The sequence below is a fragment of the Leopardus geoffroyi genome, chromosome B4, assembly GCF_018350155.1.
Source record: "Leopardus geoffroyi isolate Oge1 chromosome B4, O.geoffroyi_Oge1_pat1.0, whole genome shotgun sequence".
Taxonomy (NCBI): Eukaryota; Metazoa; Chordata; class Mammalia; order Carnivora; family Felidae; genus Leopardus; species Leopardus geoffroyi.
Window position 1 is genome coordinate 75,936,097 of NC_059341.1, and position 11,697 is coordinate 75,947,793.

At 39.0% G+C, this 11,697-nt stretch overlaps 1 pseudogene; it reads right to left on the reverse strand.

Moving 5' to 3' along the window:
• Nucleotides 1–7,048: 7,048 nt before the first annotated feature.
• LOC123591819 lies at nt 7,049–11,381 on the reverse strand (annotated as a pseudogene).
• Between the last annotated feature and the right edge of the window lie 316 nt (nt 11,382–11,697).

The following is an 11,697-nucleotide window of genomic DNA, read 5'->3' on the forward strand; positions in this document are numbered from 1 at the left end:
TAAAAAAAAAAAAAAATGGCCTGCTTCGGATTCTGTGTCCCCCTCTCTCTCTGCCCCTCTCCCGCTTGTGCTCTGTCTCTCAAAAATAACAAATAAACATTAAAAAATCTTTTTAAATGATCACAACCTGTCAAAATGACACAAGAGCCAATCTGAAAGAACTCCCAATACCCACATGTGAAACTATTTAAGCAAAAAAAAAAAAAAAAAAAACAGCAATACTCTCGGACTATACCCCAAAGAATAAAATACATATCCATGAATCTATTCCTCTGTAAATAAATGATTGAGTAAATAAATAACTTAGAGATAAGGGACAAATATTTACAGAATTCCAAATAATATATGGAAATAGTGTTACTTCCAGGAGGTGATGATGTAATTCTCCTTCTCTTTAGTGTGGTCTGGACTTAGTGACTCACTTCCAAATAACAAAGTACAGAAAGGGAAAAATAATAACTTTACAATGGACAAGAGTCGCAGATACCATTTTAATCAAGTAAACAAGCATAACATCATCAGTGATAAATCATACACTCCCTGATATGACGTGATGTAAAGGGTATTTCACCTTTGTGATTTTCTTCCCAAAGCCATTACCTCAGTCTAATCACAAGAAAACTATGGGCAAATCAAATTTGAGGGATGTTCTATAAAATACCTGAACAGTACTCTTGAAAATTATCAAAGCCATGGTAAACAAGGAAAGACTAAGAAACTCTCATAATTGAAGAAGACTAAAGAGATGATGGCTAAATGCACATGGTATCTTGGATTGTATTCTGGAACAGTAAAAGAACATTTGTGGCGAAAACTGGTGAAATCTAAACAAAATTGGTAATTTAGGTCACAGTATTGTTCTCATATTAATTTTTTGAGAAATGTACCATGGTTATGTAAGATGTCAACATTAGAGAAAGCTGGGTAGAAGCTGAGAAAGAAGGGCATACAAAAACACTCTGTGCTATCATTTTAACCTTTTCCTAATTTAAAATTATTCCCCAAAAAGTTGGAAAAATGAATCAGTATTTTACCACTTAACAAACTAAAGATGATAATTATGTTATAGATGCTGAAAAACCCTTTGATAAAATTCAACATTGATTCCTGATTTAGAAAACAAAACAAAACTCTCAGGAAACAAGCCATAGAATTATTTGTAACAAACCTACCACTAATATAATACTTTACTGTGAAACATGAAATCTTTTCCCCTAAGAAAAAGACAAGAATTATACTATCACTAGTTCCATTCAACATTGCACTGTCATTTATATTTAGTTCAATAGGGCAGGAAAAAAATCAGAGCATAAAAATAAAAAATAAAAAAGTCGCTTGTTTTTAACCTGCAAGTGACATTATTGAGTATGTAGAAAATCCAAAGAAACCTACACAGTTAGAACTACTTAGCAATTTACCAAGGTCCAGGAATTCAAAGGTAATATGCAAAATGCATTTGAGGAGGGAAGTCTGCAAAAATGGTGGAGTAAGTTCCTCCTAAAATTCTTTCCTCCATAAAGATAAAGAGGACAGGCAAAAATGGCCAGAATCAACTTTTTCTAAACTCTGGAAATTAACGAAAGGTTTGTAACAATTCTTGAAACATTTAATGAAGAAAAGTGGCTGAATCTTGGTAACAGCAGAGACCTTTGTGGTGCTTTGATTTGTTTGCCCAACTCCCATCCCACCCTCCCCAGCTCTGCAATAGATGTGAAAAACAACATCCCTCAATCATGGTAAAAATCAACAGACTAGAGGAGCAGGGGAGGAGCAGGAATGGAGCCCCTTCAAGAACCCACACACACACACCCATTCCCAGAGAACAGTCATTACACTTTACCTGTCTGGTGATTCCCTGGAAGATGTCACTCACAAGTCTGTCACCATATGCATATCACCTCACGCCTGTTAATATGGCTGCTATCAAAAAGACAAAAAATAGGGGTGCTGGGTGGCTTGGTCGGTTAAGCGTCCGACTTTGGCTCAGGTCATGATCTCACGGTCCATGAGTTCGAGCCCCGCATCGGGCTCTGTGCTGACAGCTCAGAGCCTGGAGCCTGTTTCAGATTCTGTGTCTCCCTCTCTCTCTGCCCCTCCCCTGTTCATGCTCTGTCTCTCTCTGTCTCAAAAATAAATAAATGTTAAAAAAAAAAAAGACAAAAAATAACCAGTGTTGGTGAGGATGTGGAGAAAAGGGAACCCTTGTACACTGTTAGTGAGAATGTAAATGGGTTTAGCCATTATGAAAACAATATGCAGGTTCTTCAAAATATTAAAAATGAACTAGCATGTGGGAATGCAAGCTGGTGCAGCCACTCTGGAAAAACAGTATGGAGGTTCCTCAAAAAACTAAAAATAGAACTACCCTACGACCCAGCAATTGCACTACTAGGCATTTATACACGGGATATAGGTGTGCTGTTTTGAAGAGACACATGCACCCCCATGTTTATAGCAGCACTATCAACAATAGCCAAATTATGGAAAGAGCCCAAATGTCCATTGCTGGATGAATGATAAAGAAAATGTGGTATATATATATATATATATATATATATATATATATATACATATATATATATATATACACACACACACACACACACACACACACACATATACAATGGAGTTTTACTCGGCAATCAAAAAGAATGAAATCTTGCCATTTGCAACTACATGGATGGAACTGGAGGGTATTATGCTAAGTTAAATGAGTCAGAGAAAGACAAATATCATATGACTTCACTCATATGAGGACTTTAAGAGACAAAACAGATGAACATAAGGGAAGGGAAACAAAAATAATGTAAAAACAGGGAGGGGGACAATGCATAAGAGACTCATAAATATGGAGAACAGAGGGTTAGTGGAGGGGTTGTGGGAGGGGGGATGGGCTAAATGGGTAAGGGGCATTAAGGAATCTACTCCTGAAATCATTGTTGCACTATATGCTAACTAATTTGGATGTAAATTTTAAAAAACAAAATTAAAAAAAAAGAAAAAAAAATGAACTAGCATGGGGTACCTGGGTAGCTCAGTCAGTTAAGCATCTGACTCAATTTTGGCTCAGGTCATGATCTCACAGTCATGAGATCAAGTCCCCCCGACCAGCTGTGTGCTGACAGCACAGAGCCTGCTTGGGATTCTCTCTCTCTCTCTCTCTCTCTCTCTCTCTCTCTCTCTGCTCCTCCCCTGCTCACACACATGCACACACATACTCTCTCCCAAAATAAATAATAATAAACATTTTAAAAAATGACTACCATACAATGCTGGAACCCCACTTCTGGTTATGTATCCAAAGTAAATGAACTCAGGATATCAAAGAGATAATCTGCACTTCCATGCTCATTGTAGCATTATTCACAATAGCCTAGATATGGAAATAAACTAAGTGTTCATCTACCAATTAATGGATAAAGAAGATATGATATATATGAAAAATGGAATATCATTCAACCATGAGAAAGAAGGAAATCCTTCTATTTGCAACAACATGGATGGAGCTGGAGGGCGTTGTGCAAGATGAACAATGTCAGAGAGAAAAAGAAAAATATGGTATGGTATCATTTGTTTGTGGAGTATAATCAACAAAAGCAAAAACCTCTTTCATAGAAATGGAGAATTAGAATGGTGGTTGGTTGCCAGAAGGGAAATGGGAGTTGTAGATCCAAGCGTATGAAAACTTTAAGTTGTAGGACAAATAAGTTCTGAGGACCTAATGTACAGCATGGTGACTATAGTTAGTAATATGGAATTGTATGCATGAAAACACTTAAAGCTGATCTTAAGCATTCTGTACATACACACACACACACACACAAAGTGATAACTGCATGAGGTGATGAATATGTTGATTAAGTTAATTTTGATAGTCATTTCACAATGTACACATATATCAAATCATCACATTATATACTTTAAATATATCCAATTTTATTTGTTTCTTATACCTCAATAAAACGGGAAAAAACAAAAACCAACAAATCTATTTGATTTACTATTGGAGTGATTTAATATGTCTCATTTAAATTGAATAGTATCAAAAATCTTAATGGTGTTCATAAACTTTGGGCAGGGCTCAGGTTCTTGAAATAACCACTAATAGGAAAAACTTCATGCTAAAATTGTTTAATGTAGTATTGAACATTTCATTGGACCTATCCTAGATATAATTTGGAATAATTATTAGCATAAATAAAGAAATTGGTATCATAGTAAAAGGCTGAAGACATGTTAATGACAGTAGGATTATTATATCAAATTTGATTGTGTGCTTAATGGAACTGAATGATAATTAAATATGGAGCTTTTTTTATTAGAAGTCATGGAGTACCTGGGTGGCTCAGTCAGTTAAGTGTCTGACTCTTGGTTTCGGCTCAGGTCCTGATCTCATGGTTCCTAGTTCTACCCCATTGGGCCGGCACTGATTCCCTCTCTCTCTCCCCCTCCCTCTCTCAAAAGTAAACTTTAAAAAAATAAAAATAAAATAAGAAGTCATGAGAAAATGTTCATGATATAATTTTAGGTATAATTATGGTATGTTAATAAATGCATCTGAGAATCCATTATAAAAAGATTTTCTGTGGACAAATTTAGAGGGAAATAATTTTAACTATTTGTGTGTTGCTAGCTTTATTTAGATGGTTGTCTTTTTTTTTTTTAATTTTTAACGTTTATTTATTATTGAAAGACAGACTGAGAGCATGAGCATGGGAGGGACAGAGAGTAGAAGACACAGAATTTGAAGCAGGCTCCAGGCTCTGAGCTGTCAGCATAGAGCCCAATGCGATGCGGGGCTCGAACCCACCAACTGTGAGATCACGACCTGAGCCAAAGTTGGATGCTTAACCAACTGAGCCACCAAGGCACCCCGATGGTTGTTATTTTTAAATAATGTATTATTTAAATGCATTTTACGAATTTAAAAGTTCATTAGTGTTATTTATATAATATTTAACAATCTTTGATTATAAAAAAAATTTATAATAATGAAGTGCAACAAAAATTTTAAATGCTCTGGCATCTCCATCACACATTTTTGTTCTTAATTTAAATTAATGGGAAAAACATAACTAACATATGGGAACAAGATTTGAGTAGGCACCATTTTGTTTCACAAAACCATATAAAGTATGGATGAAAATAGTTTTTAAATAGCAAAAGGAAGACAAGAATCCTCGAAAAGGAAATGAATCACAAATGAGTGTTGCATAGTTTATAAAACTTGTTAAAACATGCCAATAAAAGGAAGAGATAAATTGGCCAAAATGCCCCTAAAGAATCATAACTGGAAAATAGATTGAAAATGAAATAAAATGTTGCAAGAGGCCTAAACATGTTTATCTTATATGAAATTCTTGAGTTTTACAATTAAAGATCTTAAGAAAATATTCTAAAAGAAGAATTGATACTGGCAAAAATAATCAACCATGATTAAGATTGATTTTAAAAATAATCATAATAATTATGGCTTTTAGCCAAATATCCTGTAGAAGAAAAGTCAAAGGAGTTTTGCAGAAGGTAGTTTGAAGGTGCTGGGTAGGCACAGAGCCACCAAGAGTTAGGAGATGTGCAGAATAAAAGGAAGAAGAGGAAAGCAGTCCCATACTGAACCTGAAATGCAGGGTGTCCCAGAACTCATCCGGGATCTTCATAAATGACAGAAAATACCATGGACCATGTGCAGGACTGTATTTCTGTGTTTTGTGTCATGATTTTGTGCATAATAAAGCTGAAGGCAAACGTTCCAGTTGAATAGAGGATATGTCCTATATTCTGCATGTTGAGGTAATCCTGAAGAAAGTAATTGATTGACCACTGAGAAACACTGATATCAAGAATGATTCAACTCCAATAATCACACTACTGGGTATTTACCCAAGAATATGAAAACACTAATTCAAAAGGATATATGCACCCTATGTTTACTGCAGCATTATTTACAATAGCCAAATTATGGAAGCAACCCAAGTGCCTAGATGTGGTATATATATATATATATATACAATGGAATATTATTCAGCCATAAAAAAGAATTAAATCTTGCCATTTGCAACAACATGCGTGGAGCTAGAGAATATAATGCTCAGTGAAATAAGTCAAAGAAAGACAAATACCATATAATTCACTCATATGTGGAATTTAAGAAACAAAACAAATGAACAAAGGAAAAAGAGACAAACCAAAAACCAGACTCTTAACTATAGAGAAAAAACAGAGGGGAGGTGGGTGGAGGGATGGGTGAAACAGGTGAAAGGGGTTAAGAGTACACTTATCATGATGACCACTGAGTCATCACTGGAACTGTTGAATCACTATGTTGTACACATGAACCTAATATAACACTGCATATTAACTACACTAGAATTAAAATAAAATTTAAGAAAACATATAGTATCTTGCTTCTGTGTAGCACAGTGCGGTAGGGTAATATGTTCATTAGGCAAATTTGCTAATCATGTTTCAATTTTCTATACCATTACTATTTTTTTCTATTCTGTCAATTAAGTTATTTAACATTTTATTTCTTCCTTTCTGTGGATGATTTGTTATCATTCCATTCTTTTCCAATCGTTTGTTTAGAAGTTTTACAGTCTTTTTCTCTAATTTTGGTGGCCACCCTAGAAATTACAGTTCATTGGATTATCAAAACCTAATATTCACTGATAATTTTACTTTCATTTTGTCAATTAAACTATCTTAGACCACTTTTAATTCAATACCTCCCAATGTAAATGTTATTTTTTCTACTAATTTTAATTACATTCCTGTACAAACATATAAGGCCCTATAAGATATTATTGTTGTTTTAGTGTCAATATTCTTTTAGATTTACCCACATGTGTACAATGTCTTATCTTCATTCCTTTCTGCATTTTGAAAATTACATCTGCGATTTTAACCTTACTGCCTGTAGAACACTTTTAAAGATCTCCTTTGATGAAGTTCTGGTGGCAAATGTTCTTATTTTTTGTTTGAAATGCCTTTAAATCTGCCTTGCATAGCACAGCTATTTTATTGAGTGTAAAATTTTAAGATCATTTTCTTAGAGCACATTGAGGATATTGTTCCACTGCCCTTTGGCTTCCATTTTTGCAGTTGGAGAAATTAACTGTTGCTCTTTTGAAGACAATAACGCCACTGAAGGGAAAAAGGATATTGGCTAAAAATGCATGAGATTCCCAAAGTTGATAAAATAGGAAAACGGATAAGCAATAAGGCAAACTGTGGAAAGACCTGAAACAAGTCTTATATGTAATTCTAAAATTAGATGAGTGTCTATTTTCAATTAATGTCTCACTTGATTATTATATAAAATTATTTTAAGTCAATCTCCTTTAGAAAAAAGAATCTACATGAATTTGGAGCATATCCTAGTTCTGGAAGAGGTCTGTAGAGGGCAGTGCACAAGTGGGAACAGAGACACCGTGAGATGGGTATAAAAAGGGAAGAAAAGTCCACCAAATGAAGACTGTTCCTTGAAGTTCCTTCGAAATTTCTGAGGATTCCAGATATTGGGGAAGAAGCCACGGCCCCCACATCAGATCTTTTATCAGCACAGAGTAAGAGGATCCTACCTCCCCTTAAACTCCTGTGTTCACTGGTGTAGTAAATCCCTCAGGCCACCTGAGGGCGCCAGTACATCTATAGACCTGAGTTTTCTATTTACTGTTTTCCCAAGGGTAGTTCCCCCTTCCCTCTTTCTTCTGACCCATATTGAAGCCTTCCTTAAATTCTCCTTCTTATTCCCATTTTCCCTTCCATCCTCTCTTCTTACTCCTGATTTTACCCATACTAGTTTCTGTTTCTTGCTTGAGGAGGGTCATGTTTACAAGTTTATCTATTTCACCAGTTTATTTTCAGATGACGCTCTGAAAGGAACAATCCAAATGACAGCCCTACCTTAGTTTAAAGCTAGGTTCTCTTTTCTGTTTATTATGGATCTTTGATAAGAAATACAATTGCTGAGAAGTCTGTTTTGCTTGCTGTTTGCTATGAGCATTGTGAGACCTTTCCTGAATGTAACCCGCTGTGTAGTAGAATGGGTTGTAAACCTTCCTAAATGTAATGGAATGAGTGGTTGTACATAAACTAACCGGCGTTTCTCGCTTCTGTAAACCTGCTTGCTTAGCACATTCCTCACCTATCCCCTTCCCCTTTTTTTTCTCTCTCCCACCACAAGTAACAGACAAAGGACGCCCAATCAGAAAACCACAAATGTCCTTACTTTAGAATTTACCTATCAGGACCCTCACTCACCTATGCTGTTTGTCCCTGTCTATAAAAACCCTATACCAACTCTGATCGGGGCCTCTGTGTGTCACCGGCAACGAGTGCGCAGAGGTCCAGGTTCGAACCTGCAATAAACGACCCTTGCCGCTTGGCTTTGACTCACGACTCTGGTGGTCTTTTGTGGGAGGTTTTAGAACATCGGGCATTACAGCTCAACCCCATTTTTGTCCTATGTACTTGGTTTTGTATTACTTTGACTAGATGCTTGCAGAGCCATTTCCCAGATTTCCAGGCTGGTGGCTTCTGATTAGGCTCAGCCAACTGGAAGTATAAATGTAAACTAAAAGAAGCGGCTAATCTGATTCTGGGGGAGGCAAGGCAGTATCCCAGCATTTTGGTGATGACCTGCCACCTGGCCTCAGCACCTCCTCAGCATCCCAACAATGGTGCCCCAGTGACACAGCGGGGCTGATGGCCACCCCAGAAAGAGTGGATTCTCTCCCCGTTGCCACCAGGTAAAGGTGTTGGGAGATGTACAGAGTATGGAAAATGTCTGCATCTGACTTTATCCTAATTGGATGCTCCCTCTCCCAGTCATTCTAGGAGCCTCTCCAGTCCATACTCATCCCCAAACAGACTCCCAACTCCTGAGTTTCAATTTTATGTCACTACCAGAAGTACTGGGTCTTTTATTTCTAGCAAAGCTTGCCCCTACATCTCAAACCACTGTGGATTTAAATAAGAATTCAGGTCATAGACATTTTTATCAGTAGTAAATCTACTGAGAATGTTCCACAGATGAAGAAAGAACAAGTATGTACCAATTTTCTTGATTGAAATAATTATCTGATCCATTGTGCTGTCCGTGAACAAATTAAATATGAGCTAAAGTAAGCAAATAGCTCTTGGCCTTTTCTTAAGCCTCCTAAAGCAAAGAGGCTTGTTCAAGATATTTTGTTATGGCTGACATTAGGAAAGAAAAATTTTCTTAATGCTTGTTATCCAGCCATCTAGATGCAATTCTGCCCTATTTCCCAGTCATCTTCTGACTCTGCTCTGTTCTCTGAGCTGTTACAAACCTTTTTGAAACATTCTTTTCAGAGCTGCTTTTACTTCCTTGTTCTTTAGGCTGTAAAGAAAGGAATTCACTAGGGGAGTGACCACACTGTACTGCATAGAGAAAACCACCTCCAGTGGGCAACCGGAGGTTAGCACAAGACAGTAAGGAAAACCTAAACCATAAGAGAAGATCGTTGAGGTAAGGTGGGAGGAGCAGGTGGAGAAGGCCTTGCTTCTGCCTGAGGTCGAGTTGATGCTCTGGATGGTGTCAATAATGCAGGAGTAGGAGAAGAGGATCAGGAGGATGGTCAAAAGGGTATGAATGATGGCAGAACATACCAGGACTGCAAAGTTGGCAGAGATATGAGAGCAGGACAGAGGGAATAAAGAAGGCAGCTCACAGCTCAAGTAAGGCATAACATGAGCATCCCAAATCTCAGTCTCCATGAGACCCATACCAGACCCCCACACAATTTTTACTTATCAGCTGACCAGAGAACAGTGGGTGGCAGATGGCAGGCAGCATAGTGGTCATAGGTCATCACAAAGAGCAGAAAGGCTTTGATCCCTGAGTGCAAAACACACACACACACACACACACACACACACACACACACACACCCTGAGTCAGCTCTACTGAGATTGGTTTCCTCTGAAACAGGAGATTCTCCAGCATTTTGGGCATGGTGACAAAGGAGTTACAAAGATCTAGGGAAGAGAGCTGACTGAGAAAGAAGTACTTTCTTTCTTGGGGGCAGGGAGGGGAGGATCACCAGGAGCATCACCAGGGTCCCCATGTAAGTCAGAAGGTAAATCACCAAGAAATTCACAAACAGCAGCACCTGCATATGGGGTTCAGCACAGTCCCAAGAGGATGGGCTCAGTGGTGGGGTGTGGTTTCCTACAGCCGTGATAGAAGATACTCCCACGGAATAAACACAGAAGCATGACATATTCACCTACCCTTTGTGCCATCTCTTCTTCAGAGTTTGTATCTCATCCTCTGTATATGTCTCTCTCTCTCTCCTCAGCTTGCTTGTCTTTTTCAGAGATTTCTTATCTACTCACCCCTCCCTAGAACCTTTCCATCATCCAGTGCCTCATGAACAACTTCTGAACCCTGAATCAGCACATCTATGTTCTTTCCATATGTGACTCTTCTGACCCAATGGCTCTGGAGAAATTCATATAATTTTTCTTACTAGCCCATATAAATTTTCTTACTCCTTTAATTGCCATTTGTTTTGAAGCCTGGATCATGTGAGAAATTGGTTCTTTCTCAAAAGAGCCAAGATGGTGGAACAGCATGGAAGTTTTTTGTGTGTCTCGCATCCATGACATACAGCCAGACCAACACTAAACCATCCTGCACACCTAGAAAACTGACTGGAGGATTAACATAACAATCTTCACAACCTGAACCACAGAATTCAGCAGGTACGTGGCACGGAGAGGTGAAGTTGGGGTGAGAGAAGTCGGTGGTGGGCAGGGAGCCGCTTTTGCAGGCAGAGACAGGATGGAGATGGGGGGTGGGGGGGATAGGGGGGAGGATACTGGAAAAGCACCCCTCCCCAAAAGCAGCTGGAGAGAAAGTGGAAAATTGGAAACAGCCACAGGGACTAAACTAAAAAGGGAGAAAGGAGAAAGGAGAGGGTTTACATTTCATTAAGACTGTAAACAAGGGGAGCACAAAGTCTGCAACTCTGCAGCTCAATACCTGGAGGTGCTCTGGTGGGAAGGGCGAGTCCCCAGGAACAGAGTGAGGTCCAGGAGGTTCTCAGGCCACACGGAGAAAAGAGGTTCCATTGCTGGAAGGACATTTGGTAGATACTGTTGAAGCCACCTGGTCCCAGCAGATCCCAGAAAATGGCCACATTTGCTGGTGCTGGAACAAGGTCATTAAGGCTGAAGTCTGGTGCCAGATGTGTGTTGTGATTTTCCATAATCCCTGAAAAGCTGCTGCTACACTCTCTTGCGAACTTTTTCTGGGGCAGGCTGGCACCTGGCTGCAGTCTCGGGGCTCCGGCAGCAGCAGGTTCCAGCAAGCGTTCCTGGGTGCAGCCAACATTTGGCCATTGTTCAGCCATTGCTGGGTGCGACCCTCCCGCAGAGGGGCAGACCAGGTCAAAGCTGCAGTCCTTCAGAAGTAAGGGGCCGGGGAAAATAGCCGCATCTGAGACAAAACTCAGGAGAGAGGTACTGCCTGGGGCTTCACAGACAGTGAAGAAGCGGGGAGTGGATGAAAGCTGAAGACAGAGGACGGGTGCACGATTGCTGATAGGGAGAACAGAGTTCCGATACTAGAGACTGGATAGCTGGGTGACACCATTTTCACCGCTCCCACACATGCGCACATGCACCTACCAGCACCACAACAATCCACCCCAATAAGCTAGCAGCGCC